General features: G+C 51.8%; 1 long non-coding RNA gene across 2 annotated transcripts; it reads right to left on the bottom strand.

The window, feature by feature from the left end:
- Positions 1-203: 203 nt before the first annotated feature.
- On the bottom strand, positions 204-4227 carry LOC105867549 (uncharacterized). 2 transcript variants are annotated; one of them, XR_012918824.1, is made up of 6 exons: positions 4061-4227; positions 3899-3956; positions 2841-2975; positions 866-898; positions 599-657; positions 204-444 (listed from the first exon to the last, which is right to left on the bottom strand). It is a non-coding gene; the product is annotated as an uncharacterized LOC105867549 (long non-coding RNA). The 2 variants fall into 2 exon arrangements; XR_012918823.1 differs by lacking the exon at positions 599-657 and having other exon boundaries at positions 683-898.
- Between the last annotated feature and the right edge of the window lie 10974 nt (positions 4228-15201).

Genomic DNA, 15201 nt, shown 5'->3' with positions numbered 1-15201 from the left:
TGGGACTACAGGCATGCGCCACCATGCCCGGCTAATTTTTTATATATATATCAGTTGGCCAATTAATTTCTTTCTATTTATAGTAGAGACGGGGTCTCGCTCTTGCTCAGGCTGGTATTGAACTCCTGACCTTGAGCAATCCGCCCGCCTCGGCCTCCCAAGAGCTAGGATTACAGGCGTGAGCCACAGCGCCCGGCCCCGGTATTCTTTAATTAGCAATATTATCATCAGCTTTTATCGCATACGTCTTAACATATGTTAAGGAGCATGTTCTGAATATTAATATTTATAGAACACTTGCATGCACAGAACCAGGCTTAGGAGGTTTAGTCTGAAGCCCATTTCTTCCTGCAGTGACCATCCCGGGGCTGATTAAGCAGCTGCAGATGTGGTGTCATTGCAGATGGTCGCAGGTGCACTGGTTTCCTCGCCGTATGGCTGGAGCTGGGATAAATACAGCAAGAGACAAGGACAGGCAATGATCAGAGGGACCACGGGCTTCCGCCCCAGCACAGGGCTGCCAGGGAATGAAGCCTCAGACCTTCTCCTCCCCTCCCATGGGTAAGGGTGCAGGGTTTTGGGTCAAAGCCCAACTTACCACTTACTCTGTGACCTTGAACAGGTTACTTAAGGTGACCTGTGCTTATGCTTCAGTTTCTGTGAAAAAGGGCAGTAATCATACCAACTTCCTGGGATTTTGATGCCAGCTATGGGTGCAGGAAGCTCAGGACATGGCACTCTTGCTTGGTCGTCCAGTGGGACCATGGCGGGGTGACCTGGGCCATCCTTCAGCTCCTTGTGTTGACAGCTTCTGGTGAGTCTTTGGCCCCAGAGCCCACGGAAGGTCATCTCTCCCCTTTCTTACCTGTGGACCGACTGCTACAGCAAATTGCAACCACTGTGGAAGAAATTACAAGTCTAATATATAAACTCATCACAGTGACAGGGCTAGAAGCAAGGCAGTGACCTCAAGGTTATGAAGTTTTTAATTGGTTTTCATGTGAGCCCAGTCACACAGATTGGTCATGTCTGATGTGGGTGATGGTTGTCAAGTTAGACGATCGATTTGGGAGGATGTGTCTGCTTCTGAGAGTAACGTGAGTGCCTGGCCACCCAGTTAGCGCCATCCTCACATTTGCCACACCAGTGACAATTCTCTCTGAAGTTGTTGGAGACAAAAGCGATGACAGCAAACTCATTCTCCCAAAGCAAAGGGTGCTGGAGTTTTAAAAATTTCTTTGTTTATTTTCAGATTTACTGGAAAAGAATACAATATAAATCATGTCAGCACCTGTGTCTGGCTGAGTCTTAGTCCCTCCCTCCTAGAATGCAGGTGGGCTTCAGACTAAACCTCCTAAGCCTGGTTCTGTGCATGCAAGTGCTCTATAAATATTAATATTCAGAACATGCTCCTTAACATATGTGTCAGGTAGGTGTGGCTGGTCAACCAGCTCTCTCAGGGAAAGTAGCAGAGGTGTAGCATTGGCCATGAGGCATGGAAAAGCCCAGTCTGAAGAGACAAAGAAGTTATCAGAGCAAAACTCAAATATGACACAGGTGTTAGAATTATCACCCAGGGAATTTAACAATAATTAATCTGTTAAAGGATCTAATGGAAAAAGTAGATGACATACAAAAACAGATGGGTAATGTAAACACAGCGCTGGGAACTCTAAGAACCAACTAAAAAGAAGTGCTAGAAATAGTAATAATAATTAAAAAAGAAAATGCCTCCATTGGATTTATCAGCACACTTGACACAGCCCAGGAAAGAATCTGAGCTTGCAGATAGAGCAATAGAAACTTCTCAAAATGAAATCCAAAGAGAAAAAAGGATTGAAAAGAACAGAATATAGGAGAGCTGCAGGGCAATATCAAAGATATCACACACATGTAACTGGAGTACTAGAAAAATACGAAAGAATAGAGAAGAGAAATATCTGGGAAATATTATAATGGGAAAGAACTTTCCAGAGTTGTTGAGAAACACTAAGTACATAGGCAGAAAGCTCAGAGAACACCAAACATGATAAATACCCACACACACACACAGAACACACACACACACACACACGCATATCACGTTAAAACTGCAGAAAACCAAAGACAAAGAGAAGTTCTTGGAAGAAGCCAGAGGAATGAGACCTGCCTCCTATAGGGGAATGAGGATAAAACTTACAGTGACTTCTCACCAGAAACCATGCAAGCAAGAAGAGAGTGCTGTCAACCATTTCAAGTTGAAATTTAAAAACCACGAAAATACAAGAATTCTATATCTAGAAAAATTATCCTTTAAAAGCAAAGGAAAAATAAAGACTTTCTCAAAGGGGATGGGGGGGGGGGACATGAAGGAATTTATCCTCAGCAGACCGGGTCTTCGGGCAGAAGGAAAATGGTATCATTAAAGATGTGGGTCTACAAAAAGAAAGGAAGAGCATCAAAGAAGGAATAAGTGAAAGTAAAATAAAATCTTTTATTTTTCTTATTTTTAATTGACCCAAGAGATAACTGTTTCCTTAAAGCAATACTAGTAACAGTGTATTGGGTTACTGTTCTCTCTAAGGAGGAGGGGCTGGGACAGGGGTTTATACTAAATGGATTGGCCAAGTATGCATATTCAACAGGTTATAGGAGGGGCTATGAATATTCATGAAGATGGCCCTGATGCATGCATATTGAACAAACATGTTACATATGACCCCTGTCCAATCTGGGGTGGAGACTTAACATTTAAATGTGTGACAATTAGGCCATAGGTCTGTTCAGGACACAAAGACACTCAAGTGTGCCTACTCTCTAAAACTGGCCAGAATCAGTCTGTGGCCAGTGGGTGGTCTTACCAAGAGAAAGTTCCTGAAGTCAGTCTCTTGTCCAACTGGAGTTTTGGCTCGTGGAGCAGGCGGGGAGGGTCTGCAGCAGTAGATGAGCTGCCCTTGTTTTAACCTTGCTTGCCTCGAGGCCGGCATGTTTAGCAGCTAGAGAAAAAGAAAAACCCCGGGGCAGTTAGAATGTAGGGCATTCTTGAAGGGCAGAGGTGCGTGACCTGACTCCTGCTGGCATTGGGTCCTGTTTGTAATTCGGTATCTTATGCCACAAAGGGTCCCTCTGTCAGTCTTATGAGCTCTGTTGTAACATGAATGCTGGTCAGTTGTTGTGCCTACACCCCCAAAAGGGAGGGGTGTGACTAGGTGTGTCCAACCTTCCCTCCCATCATGGCCAGGAAATCAGTTTTAAAGTTTCTCTGGGGTTCCCGTGGCCTGGAGGGGGTCCATTCCGTCAGCTGTGGGCTTAGAATTTTATTTGTAGTTCACGATGCTCGCTGAAAACAGCAAGTAGGAAAACCAAGAAAATTTTAAAGAAGAAAATACCCATCACGTATCAATGCAGTGGATTTTTTGTTTTAAGCAATCCTTAAATCCAGTGCAATTTTATATTCCTTTTTTTTGACCCAGGGCAGAGTGAACGACTGGTGGCACAGATCCACAGTGCCCCACGGACCGTGGCATGGCACAAGGGCATTTAAGATGTGTGTGGCTCGAGGCCAGCGTCATCTTGAATGGCCTGGTCAGAGAAGGCCTTCTTCCCACCAGGGTGTGGATTGGGTCGAGGCCAGTTCCCAGGATGGGAGTGGCTCCCAGCCAGCTCATGACATTCCAGAAGTAGCTTCTCAAAATGAGAATTGGGAGCAGGTTTAGGGAGGGGGCCCAGGCAGCCTGAGGGTTGGAAGAGACCTCTAGCCCCCTCACAGGGTCTCAGCTTTCTTTAGTCCCTTTCAAGTCCCACCGTGTGGACAAAGGAAGATCATAAATCCCAAAGGCTGGAGCGAGGGGGCAGCCACCAGAAGGCTGGGAACGGAGGCTCTGGGCCAGAGAGGCCCATGAACACGGGAGATGCTCACCCAGCTAACTCCTGCTGTGTGCCTGGCCCCGGGCACACGGAGATGGTACACGCCGGCCCTGCTTTGGAAAACAAACAAAAACAAAGCCCGTAATAGCATCTACTGGAGGGAGTACCGCCTTTCTTTGTGACAGCCTTTTGATACTCAGTACCTATTACTTACCATCCCAATAAACCCAAAGAGTATTCATATCCCTGTTAGGAAACCCAAGGCTCAGAAAGTTCCAGAACAGGCACAAGGTCCCACAGAAGGTCAGTGCAGACCCCTCGAGAGTCCAGGATGTTGGGCTGTTTCCAGCGTTCCTTGCAGCTGTGATTCTCAACGGGGCTGTCTCTGTCCTCCAGGGGACTGGGCGTTGTCAGGAGATGTCTTCCATTGTCACAATTGGGTGTTGTCACCAGCATTGAGTGTGTCAGTGGGCCCGGGATGCTGCTGAGCCTCCTATCACACCCCGGGTACCCCCTACAAAGCATTATCTGGCCCCAAAAGTCCGTAGCGCTGATTGAGAAACCGTTCTGCAGCCTCACTGCTGCTGAGCAGCGTCTTTGAGAGCTTGAGGGCTGCTGAGCAGCACTGGAAAAGGCACAGGGAGAAGGAGGGCCTTTCTGGGCCTGGCATCGATTTTTGGGGGGTGCCGTATGAGCATCGTTACCCAGCAGGCTCCGGCTGGAGAGACGCAGAGCCGCTGTTCCTGCTGCAGCCCAGGAGCAGCCTGGCACCTTGCTCGAGAGTGCCCGGCACGGCCCGTGGCCGAGATGGGGGCCGGGCCAGAGTGGGTTTGGGGGTGCAGCTGAGTCCTCCTCGCAGGGCTCAGCGAGGGCGATCAGCAATTCACTGCTGTGGGGGGCTGAAGTGTGTCCCCGCCACAAAAGATATGTCCGTGTCCTACCCCTGGAACCTGTGAATGTGACCTTATCTGGGGAAAAGGTTTCTGCAGGTGTAATTAAGGATGTCAAGATGAGATTGCCCTGGATCACCACCCTGGGCCAGTGTCCAAATGAGAGACAGAAGAGGAGAACACACAGAGACACGGGAAGGCCATGTGAGGACGGAGGCAGAGACCGGAGTGACGCATCTACAAGCCGGGCAATGCCAGGGCTGCTTGCCACCACCAGAAGCTGGGAGAAAGGCAGGGGACAGACTCCCCCTCTGAGCCGCAAGCAGGAGCCAACCGTTGACTGCAGACCGCAGGCCCCCGAACTGAGGGAGAATGCATTTCTGTTGTTTTAACTCACCCATGTGTGGCATAAAGCCCCAGAAAACTAGTACAACTGTCTTGGCCTTTTGGTTTCAGATCCTTAAAGGGAAACTGCCCAGGGTACCATGGATTCCAAGACATTGACAAGAATCTTTGATCTGGGATGCCAGGGCCCGGATCACAGAGCCTTTCTAGCACCTGTGGGGTCTCCAGGCACATCACGCAGGGCGAGCAACGTGCAGAACAGCCGGCACGGAATTCGTAAGAAGGCCTTCCCGTGAAGTCGAAACAGATGCTTGCAGGTGAAAAGAAGAGTTGTTTTATGTAGTGCCTTTCCCTGCTCATTTGGACTATGATCATAGTGACAATCTGATAAAGAGATGTCCATATATTTATATATTATATATATATATATGCACAATAATTCCTGACGTTTTTGTTGTGCATTTTGGCTGTTCACAAAGCACTTCTACACTGTCAGGCAGGCACTACCCGACAGCGCAGACGGGGAGACTGAGGCCCAGCAACCAGGTCAGTCCTTTGAGACTCCTACTGCAAAGAGCATGAGACCCAACTCAGAGGGCTTCAGAGACGGTGGCTTTTGCGGCTGGAAGCACAGAGCAGGGCGCTGGAGGGGGAGGTGTCACTCTGCACCCTATTAACCCTTCCCTTGGATTCCCCCAGCTCTGCCCACTCTGCTTCTCAGCTCTGTCCTTGATCTGGGGACCTTCCTCCCTGGGCACAAGGTGACAGCTGAGTTTCTGCACTTCCTTCCTTTTTTTCTAGCCTTTTTATTTATTATTATTATTATTATTATTTTTTTTTTTTTGAGACAGTCTTGCTCTGTCGTCCAGGCTGGAGTGCCATGGCATCATCATAGCTCCCTGTAACCTCAGACTCCTGGGCTCAAGCGATCCTCCTGCCTCAGCTTCCCAAGCAGCTGGGACTACTGGTGCATGCCATGATGCCCGGCAAATCTTTTTATTCTTTAGTAGAGATGGGATCTCGCTCTTGCTCAGGCTGGTCTCGAACTCCTGAGCTCAGGTGATCCTCCCACCTTGGCCTCTCAGAGCGTTAGGATTACAGGCAAGAGCCACTGCGCCCGGCCTGCACTTCCTTTCTTATACCCAACTTCAAGCGAGCGCAACGCTTGTTGTCACACAGGGCCCATGCTTAGAAGGGCCCAGTCTTGGTTTAATGTCCTGCTGTTGCCATCTTAACATTCTTAGTAATGTATCTTTGAACTTGGTGTGTTATAACTGAAGTCCGTGGGATGGTGGAGCTTCTCTGTGACCGGAGACTGGAGCAGTTTGTGTGTGCACCATCCCGTACTGTCCCCCTGCAGTGTTTGTGACCCCCCTATGAGCACAGAACTCTCCCACAATGCCTGGGAGCTATGCTAGGCTCAAAGAGAGTGCAGGTCAGAGTCCTGTGTCCACAAACGAGTGAGCGTGGCACGGCCTAGAGAACTCGGTTTCCACTTAAGCCAGAACTTACCTCAAATGCAAAGGGAAGACAAGGGCCTGCTAAGAACAGGAACAACAAAGAAATCTGTCTTAGTTTGAGCCGCTGCAATAAAACGCCACTTACCGAGGGCCTCACACAGCAGACATTTATTGTCTCACATTCCGGAGGCTGGAAGTCCAAGATGAAGGTGTCCCAGGGCTGGTTCCTCCCGAGGCCTCCCTCCTTGGCTAGTAGACAGCCACCTTCTCCCTGTGTCCTCACGTGGTCAGGCCTCTGTGTGTGTCTGCATCCTAATCTCATTTTAAAAGGACTCTAGTCCTGTGGGGTTAGGGCCCACCCCGAAGACCTCATTTTTACATAATTACCTCCTTAAAGTCCATATCTCCAAATACAGTCGCAAGCTGAGGTCTTGGGAATTAGGGGAATGTGGAGGAGTGGGGCACAGCTCAGCCCATAACAGAACCATATCACATTCTTTCTTACCCATGTAACTTCCCTGTGTGAGCCAGTCATTTGTGCTGAAAATTATGACACAGAAGGAAAGGAAAAGTCCTTCCTTACCCACCGGTACGTGGCAGGTCGAGAGTCTAGACTGTGAGCATACTGAGGAGTAAAATAAAAACAGTTGATTTAGTTTTGTCTTATAAGAACAAAAGACATATGTGGGTGTGAGCTATAAAATACAAACTGTGTAACCTCTGCAATTCCGCACTTGAGTGTGACACTCTTATATGTGCATTTAAAACCAACATCACAGGGTATAAAGGTGAAGGGGAAATTCATGCTAATAATTTGAATTTAGATTTTTTTCTTTACTTAGAACAATATTAAAGTGAAAGTTAAAAAATACTACAAGGGGTCCAGAGAGAAAACGAGGAAATAAAGAACAAGTTTTATCTTTGAGTGCCTTTAATGGCACTTTATTCTTGCTTTTTACACAGGAGGCTCTGCATTTTCATTTTGAACTGGGCAAAATCATCAGGTAGCCCGCCTTGCTGGGCCTGACCAAGCACTGGCTCAAATTCCTAGGCACACCCTGATTGGATCATCTCCAGACCAATCGCTGCAGGAGAGAGTGGATGCCTTGTGATGATTGGTGTAGGTCTGGGTCATGTGCCCTGTGCTGACCAATCACGGAGGGGATCCTTGCCAGAGCCCACCCTGAGCTGGGGGCAGGGCCAGTCCCTCCCACCCCAGGTCTGCGTGGTGGAGGGGAGGTTCCCAGAAAGATGTAGCTGCTATTGGGAGAAGGAAGACGGGGTGGACTCTGGGTAGACAGCCAGTCCATATCCACTCTGTGGTTTTCTAAGGCCTTGGCCTACAGAAAGAGGCACTATTAAGATGCCAGCTGTGTACCTGGCCTCACTCTGTGGACAGGCTGTATTTGACTCACCATAATGGCCGGACTTGATGGCACAGAGCAGTACCTAATTATGGAGTTTTACTAAGACCCTACTTTTTCCTTCTAGATGATTCTACAGGTCAGCCTTATTCTCATTCCAAATAAGTGCATCAGTCCTCCACTGCGGCATCAATTTACCCAGCTTGGTGGGAGAAGGCGTATACACAAAGGCTGCATTATAATTTCCCCAGCGGATATTTTGGGGCCTGCTGAAGTTGGCTGCGTAGCAGAAAGGACCCCAGAGCTGCTGGTGAATAACAGGCCGGCGCACTGGACAAGCACCAAGTCGCTAAGCACTCCAATAGTGCGCTTCAGGAATTAGTCAATAATGACCCAAAATTACCCATTTGCCAGATAATGGGCCTGCACAAAGCGGGAAGGGGGCTGATTTCCAACAACCTGCTCCTTAACCAGAGTGAGAGGTGGGGCCTGTCGGGGTGAGGGGAGAGAGAGGGGCTGCCCCTACTCTCACTCCGGCATCCTCTGGTTACCTCGAGGGGTGGTCAGTGAGCCCCTGTTGCAGGCCGGGGCGCACAGAGGGAGGGGAGCCCCCCACCAGGTCCTTCCTCATCCCTGCTTCAGGGATGTTCCTGCTGGTTGTGTAACCTGGACCTTGAAGAGGAAGGGCTGGGACTGGCTCGGCTCCCCAGGGCCCTGCACGGACCCTACAGACCTGCGCCGTGGCAGCAGCCGGCAACAGGATAAAAGATGGCTCTGGTCCCTGTGAAGCCAGAGCAGATGACCAAGAGCTTGGTTTGATTAAGATAAAAATGTAGGTATAATTAAATTCTGAGCTCTATTTAAACCCCTAGGACCATGGGGCAGAAGATGCTGGCAGTGTTTTGAGGGGCGGGTGCCGATGTAGGCTCTAGGGCAGAAAGGACTGGGTTTGGATCCTGGACCTGCTGCCTGCCAGCTCCTTCCACCCCACAGACAGAGAGGCTGAGACTTGGGGGCCAGTTCTCCCCACCCCACAGGGGAGACTGAGGCAGAGGGGCCAGGTCACCCCAACCCCATAGGGGAGAAGGCCGATGCTCAGGGACCAGATGGGCCCACCGCACAGGTGGGGAGAGTGGTGCTGGCGAACAGACCACAGGGCAGCATCTCACAACTCGTGGGTGCTCCGCTTGCACGAGGCTATGCTCAGAGCGCTGCACCGTGGGTGACAGCCAAGGGGTGCATCCCCGGGCCACCAGCCCACCTCCCCCACCCAGAGGGAAAAGGTGCTGGTTTCAAAACACAACTGCAAATTCTTCAGCACTCTCCCACCAAGAGGTGGAGCCTAATTTCCATCCTCCGTGACTCACTTCTAACAAACAGAACGTGGCAAATGCCATGCTGCACGACTTCGTAGGCTAGATCCTAAGACGTGACAGGGCTCGTGCTGGCGCACGCTCCACTTCCTCTTGGAACCCGCTGCCGAGCCTCGGGGAAGCCCAGGCCCCGAGCAGGAGACTCGTGTTGGAGTCCCGGCCAGCAGCCCCAGCCAACAGCCAGCAGCACCTGCTGCCAGCCAAGGGAGGGAGAGAGCCTTCCACGTGACCACAGCGAAGCCACCATCCGGGACTGCAACCACCGGAGGGCCCCTAGAGCAGCCCGGCCACCCCCAGTCATGTGAAAAATGGAAACATACATGGTCTTGTTGCTTTAAAGCCACTATGTTCTGGGGTGGTTTGTTGCTAGAACACAGAACAGAGTTCCGACACGACTCGCCAGGTCCCAGGGGCCCAGCCTGCAGCCCTGTGGGGGCCCAAACATATAAAAAGTGGTCTCCATCCAATCACCTTCTTCACATCTCTTGCATCTGCCCTGCAACAGCTTTCATAAATGCCACGTCAATGCGCCACCTTCAACATTTTGCTGTAAAGGCGTCACCTTAAAAATGTGTTCACCATGCAGCAGGCAGGTGGGGAGGGACTGCCCGGGGGTGGTGGCTCCCTCCCAGAATGGGCCGCCCTCCCTGCACTCCTTCCCTCCCTGCGTTTTTATTTGCACACAAGAAAGCCAAGGCAGGGTCTTTTCCAGGCGTCGGTTCATAGCGCTGCACGGAAGTTCAAATTATGCAATTGCCACCTCATTCTTGGCTGCCGCTACCAGGGGAATTGTGTGCCGCAGACAGGGGCTATTAAGTTGTCTCCTCGGAATGCATCTCCCCGAACCCGGGCCTGGCTCCCATTCTTCCCGGGGTGGCTTCGCCGTGTCACGGGGCACGCTCCTTTGTTTCCAGTGGGTGGGAATCCCACGCTTCCCTGACACCCCCTGTCCCCACCCCCACCAGAGCCGTTTGGTGTCACTTTCATGTTCTCTAGTCTCCTGGTCCCTCCTCATTCTTTCACTGAAAAAGAACATTCTGGATAATTCTCAGCACTGCTCTCCTGCATCTGAGGCCATGCGTTGATTCATTCTGGGGCCAGCCCTGGTGGGGGAACAGTGATGTTTTCGCCAGTGTCCCAAGAGCCCTAAGTACCTGGGGCATGTAGGGTGCAAAGACCCACAGTCCTCCCATCTGCTCGCTTTGCCTGAACGTCCTCCCTCTCGGAGGCAGGCACTGGTCAACCTCTACCCAGGTTGCCCTGGCAGTGAGCCAGCTGGGGCCACTGCAGGAGTGACACTATGTCTTTAAGCTGCCAAAGCCACCAAGGCCGGCTAACCGATGGAGGGAGGTGCCCAAACCCAGGCCTCTAGGGCATGGGGGGCTTTTGCTCACTCTCACTCTCAGTGGTCCCCAAGCACCTCTCTGGCCCTGTGATTTCCCTGCCATGGGGAAGCCCTGGGGACATGGAGCCCTGGGGACACCCTCTGACGCAGCCTGGCAGAGGTAGGACTTGCCACAGCAAATGGCGTCATGCTGAAAGGCTGAGAGCAGACGCCCAGGAAAAATTTCTCTCTCTGTTCTCTAAGAAAACGCACACGGCCCCCAAGAATGCTTCTCTCCAGGAAAGACCGCGATGCAGATACAGTCTAAATCTTCATTCCTGCATTTTCTCTAAAACCTTCAGTAAATCTGCACGGTCAGCACCTGTGTCTTTCATTTCCCTGGTGGCAGCTGGGCCTCACTTTCCCAGGGTCGCGTTAGAAACCGCCCCTGCCTCCCTCCCGGGTCATCAGACATCAGCCGTCTCCAGGGCCCCGCCGCCTTCTGGAAGGCGGGGGCCACTTGCCTGGATGCCGGGAGAGCTTGAGAGGCTGTTTTCCTGCCTCTCTCGGGTCCCTAGGAACCTGAGCTTATGCAACATGTTCTTTTGGGTGGAAAAAAAGAAAAATCCTCATCGATCACCAAGTCTGGGTGGTAGAACAGGCAGAATTGCGAAACAGAACATTTTTTATGGTTTTATCTGCCCTATGTGGCCACTTCTCCCTCTTTGTTCTGGAGTTTTCCTGTTGTGATAGACAGCATGCACATTTCTAAGCCTTGCTCTGTTCTCCAGAAATGCCCCCCCCCTCCGGTTTGTGCCAGCCAGGGCCGACTCTGGACAGGAACTCCCCGTACCTGGTTTCTCCTTGCTCGTCGCAGCCCGGTGGAGTTCTCAGGGCTGCGGGAACCAGGGGAGCACCAACCGGGGGCTACACAGCAGACATGCGCTGGTCTCACAGTCCTGGGAGATCCTTCTCGACTCTCCCCACTCCGGGGTGGTGGCCGGCAATCCTGGGTGTCCCCGGCTCGTAGACGCATCGCCCTGTCTCTGCCCCCGTCCTCCCTTCATCTCTGCTCTGTGTCCCTCCCTCACTTCCGTTCTAAGGACGCCTGTCGCTGTATTGGTGGCCCACTCTCATCCAGAATAATCGCACCCTCGATTTAATTACGCCTGCAAAGAGTCTTTTCCCAAATACAGGCACGTGCATGGATTCTGGGTGGACACATCCTTTTGGGGGGGGGGCCTTTGAGGCAGATTCTCTTATCACCCCCACTGAATTGATGACAAACCAAACACGTTTAGAGACAGCCATGCTGGGGGAGGCCACGCTCGAGGCCCACCTTCCTCACTCCCTGAGTTCCCCCCCAGCTCATGTTCCTGCCAGGGCCCCACACACCGTCCTGCGTCAAGTCCCTCAATGCCACGTGCTGAGCTCTGAGTTCCGGACGAGCCTGGAGGGTGCCACCAGCATGCCAAGCAGCCAGCCCCCCGCTGCCGCTGGCCTGTGCCCCTTCTCCCTCCTCTCTCACCTCCGGCCCTGTGGATCTCGTCCCCGCCAGGGCTTTCAGTATGGCCTCTGCTGACACACTCACTCCGTGTCCTGCAGCTGTACCCGGAGTCTCATCCTCCTCTGATGTGTAACAAGCCCGCGGGTGAAACTACAGTTGATCCTTGAACAACACAGGGGTTGGGGGCGCCAACCCCCCACTCGCAGTTGAAAACCCATGTGTGACTTTTCGCTCCCCCAAAACGTAACTACTAATAGCCTACCGTGGACTGGAAGTCTTAGCGGTAACATAAACGGTAGATTGACGCATATTTTGTGTTATACCTACTATACACTGTATTCTTACAATAAAGTAAGCTAGAGAAAAGAAAATGTTATCAAAAATCATAAGGATGAGAAAACACATTTACTCCTCGTTAAGTGGGAGTGCGTGGTCACCCGGGTCTTCATCTTCACCGTCTACACGCGGGGTAGGCTGAGGAGGAGGAGGAGGCGGGGGAGGGTCGGTCTTGCTGTCTCAGGACTGGCTGAGGCAGAAAATTCACATCTAAGTGGACCCGCACAGCTTGGACCTGTGATGTTCAAGGTCAACCGTACTCCTTCGTTTTCATCGCGACCCTGCTCCTTCTGCCGTCTACCTGTCCAGGAACTGGCAGCCCCAACCTGTTGCTTCCAAAGCCTCCACCCCTTGAAGCCGAACTTGACCCCTTTCTCCCTCCACCTGCATTCTCTAAGCACCTGTCGACAGCAGATTCTGAGGCTCCATCCTCGAACATCCTCCTAATTCTCACCCCTTGCCCTAGATCCCCTCACCGGAGGCCTCCCTGCCCCCTGCTTCTCAGAGTCCAGCCCCAGGCCTTTGCCCAGCTGGTCCCTGTGCCTGGATGAGCTGTCGCTTTATCCAGTGATAATTCCAACGTCCAATCAGGCAGGACTTGACCATGACGTCCGTGTATAAGGAGGGACATGACGGGTCCTTGGAGCAGAACTGCCTATTGCTGAGATTTTGAAGCCAAAGTCTGGGGCTCTGGCCTTGCCCTTGTCTACACAGAAACCTGCAACTCCTGTCTGGGAAGGGGAAGCAGATGGCAGTGCGGGTGGCCACATCCCTCCTAGGAGAGGGACACCATTGGTCTGACCCCTCTGGCCTCTGATCCAACGAGAAACAATACCCATGCTTCTGATTTGCTACCTCTTCTCACATCTCTCTCCATAGTAAGCTTGCCAGAGAATGATTTTTTTTTTTTTTAGTATACGTATGTCCCAAGTATGGCCAAGGATATACTTATACTAAAAAGATTTATCCATTGTTTACTTGAAATTCATATTTGACTGTGCATGCTGCATTTGAAAAAATATCATCGATAGTTCATCTCTTTTTTTTAGAGCAGTTTTAGGTTCACAGCAAAATTGAATGAAAAGGAAAGAGCGTTCCCACACACCCACTGCGCCCACTCGGCTCTCCCATTACCAACATCCCCACCGGAGCGGTGCATTTGTTACAAATGATGAACCTACAGTGCCTCGTCACGATCGTCCAAAGTCCAGAGTTTGCATTAGGGCTTACTCTAGGTGTTGTATATTCAGTGGATTTTGTCAAATGTATAATGACACGTACCCACCATCGCAGTATCCTGCAGAATGGTTTCACTGCCCCCAAATCCCCTGTGCTCCACCTGTTCCTCCCTCCCTCCCCCAGCCTGTGGCAACCACTGAACTTTTTACTGTCTTCGTGGGTTTTTCTTTTCCAAAATGTCATGGAGTTGGAATCTTACAGTGTTGTGTAGCCTTTCCAGGCTGGCTTATTTAACTTAGTAATATGCATTTAAGATTCTGTTACTGAGATAACTGGGTTTTCCCCAAAGGTGGGATCTTTCCAGTCGGTGTGGCGGAGCCAGTGCCGGAAGCTGGAAGCCCTGATAGGCAGGGCAGGCGTGTCCGACCGCCCAGGAGTGGAGAAGTGGGCGCGTGGCTCACAACTGACTATGGGGGGTTAAAATATAGGATTTCTTTTAATGCAGGGGTTGGGTATTAAAAGCAGAGGGTGGAATATTCATGTCTTTTCTGGGAATGGGAGGAGAATTTCTCAGAACCGGAACACCAGCTTCTCCTTGTCCTTTCATGGTCTCTTCCGGTTGTTACCATGTGTTTGTCAACCGTCAGGGCGCCGGTGGGAGTGTCTTTTTAGCATGGACATTAGATTATAATGACGTTAGGGGTTTCTAGGGCCAAGTGGACCGTAATCTTAGATCCTGCCATTTCACCAGTTCTGACCAGTCAGGGCACGAGGGTCCCAGGCATCCTGCTCCTTAGAGAGAAGGGGGTTAGGCAGGCAGAGTTGGGGGGCAGGGGCAGTGCTGAGCCATGTTAGGTAGAGTTGGGGGATAGGGGGCAGTCCTCAGCCTTGTTAGGTATAGTTGGGGGGCAGGGGACAGTCCTCAGCCCTGTTAGGCAGAGTTAGGGGGCAGGGGACAGTCCTCAGCCCTGTTAGGCAGAGTTGGGAGGCAGGGGGCAGTGCTCAGCCCTGTTAGGCAGAGTTGGGGGGCAGAGGGCAGTCCTCAGCTCTGTTAGGCAGAGTTGGGGGGCAGGGGGGCAGTGCTCAGCCCTGTTAGGTAGAGTTGGGGGGCAGAGGGCAGTCCTCAGCTCTGTTAGGCAGAGTTGGGGGGCAGAGGGCAGTCCTCAGCCTTGTTAGGTAGAGTTGGGGGGCAGGGGCAGTGCTCAGCCATGTTAGGTAGAGTTGGGGGGCAGGGGCAGTGCTCAGCCATGTTAGGTAGAGTTGGGGGGCAGGGGCAGTGCTCAGCCATGTTAGGTAGAGTTGGGGGGCAGGAGGCAGTCCTCAGCCCTGTTAGGCAGAGTTGGGGGGCAGGGGGCAGTGCTCAGCCCTGTTAGGCAGAGTTGGGGTGCAGGGGCAGTCCTCAGTCCTGTTAGGCAGAGTTGGGGTGCAGGGGGCAGTGCTCAGCCCTGTTAGGCAGAGTTGGGGGACAGGGGGCAGTGCTCAGCCATGTTAGGCAGAGTTGGGGGACAGGGGGCAGTGCTCAGCCATGTTAGGCAGAGTTGGGGGGCAGGGGACAGTCCTCAGCCCTGCTAGGCAGA

The sequence above is a fragment of the Microcebus murinus genome, chromosome 4 (genome assembly GCF_040939455.1).
Source record: "Microcebus murinus isolate Inina chromosome 4, M.murinus_Inina_mat1.0, whole genome shotgun sequence".
In the NCBI taxonomy this organism is placed as follows: domain Eukaryota; kingdom Metazoa; phylum Chordata; class Mammalia; order Primates; family Cheirogaleidae; genus Microcebus; species Microcebus murinus.
The sequence above is the reverse complement of the archived record's forward strand: the minus strand, read 5'-3'. Positions and strand labels throughout refer to the sequence as shown.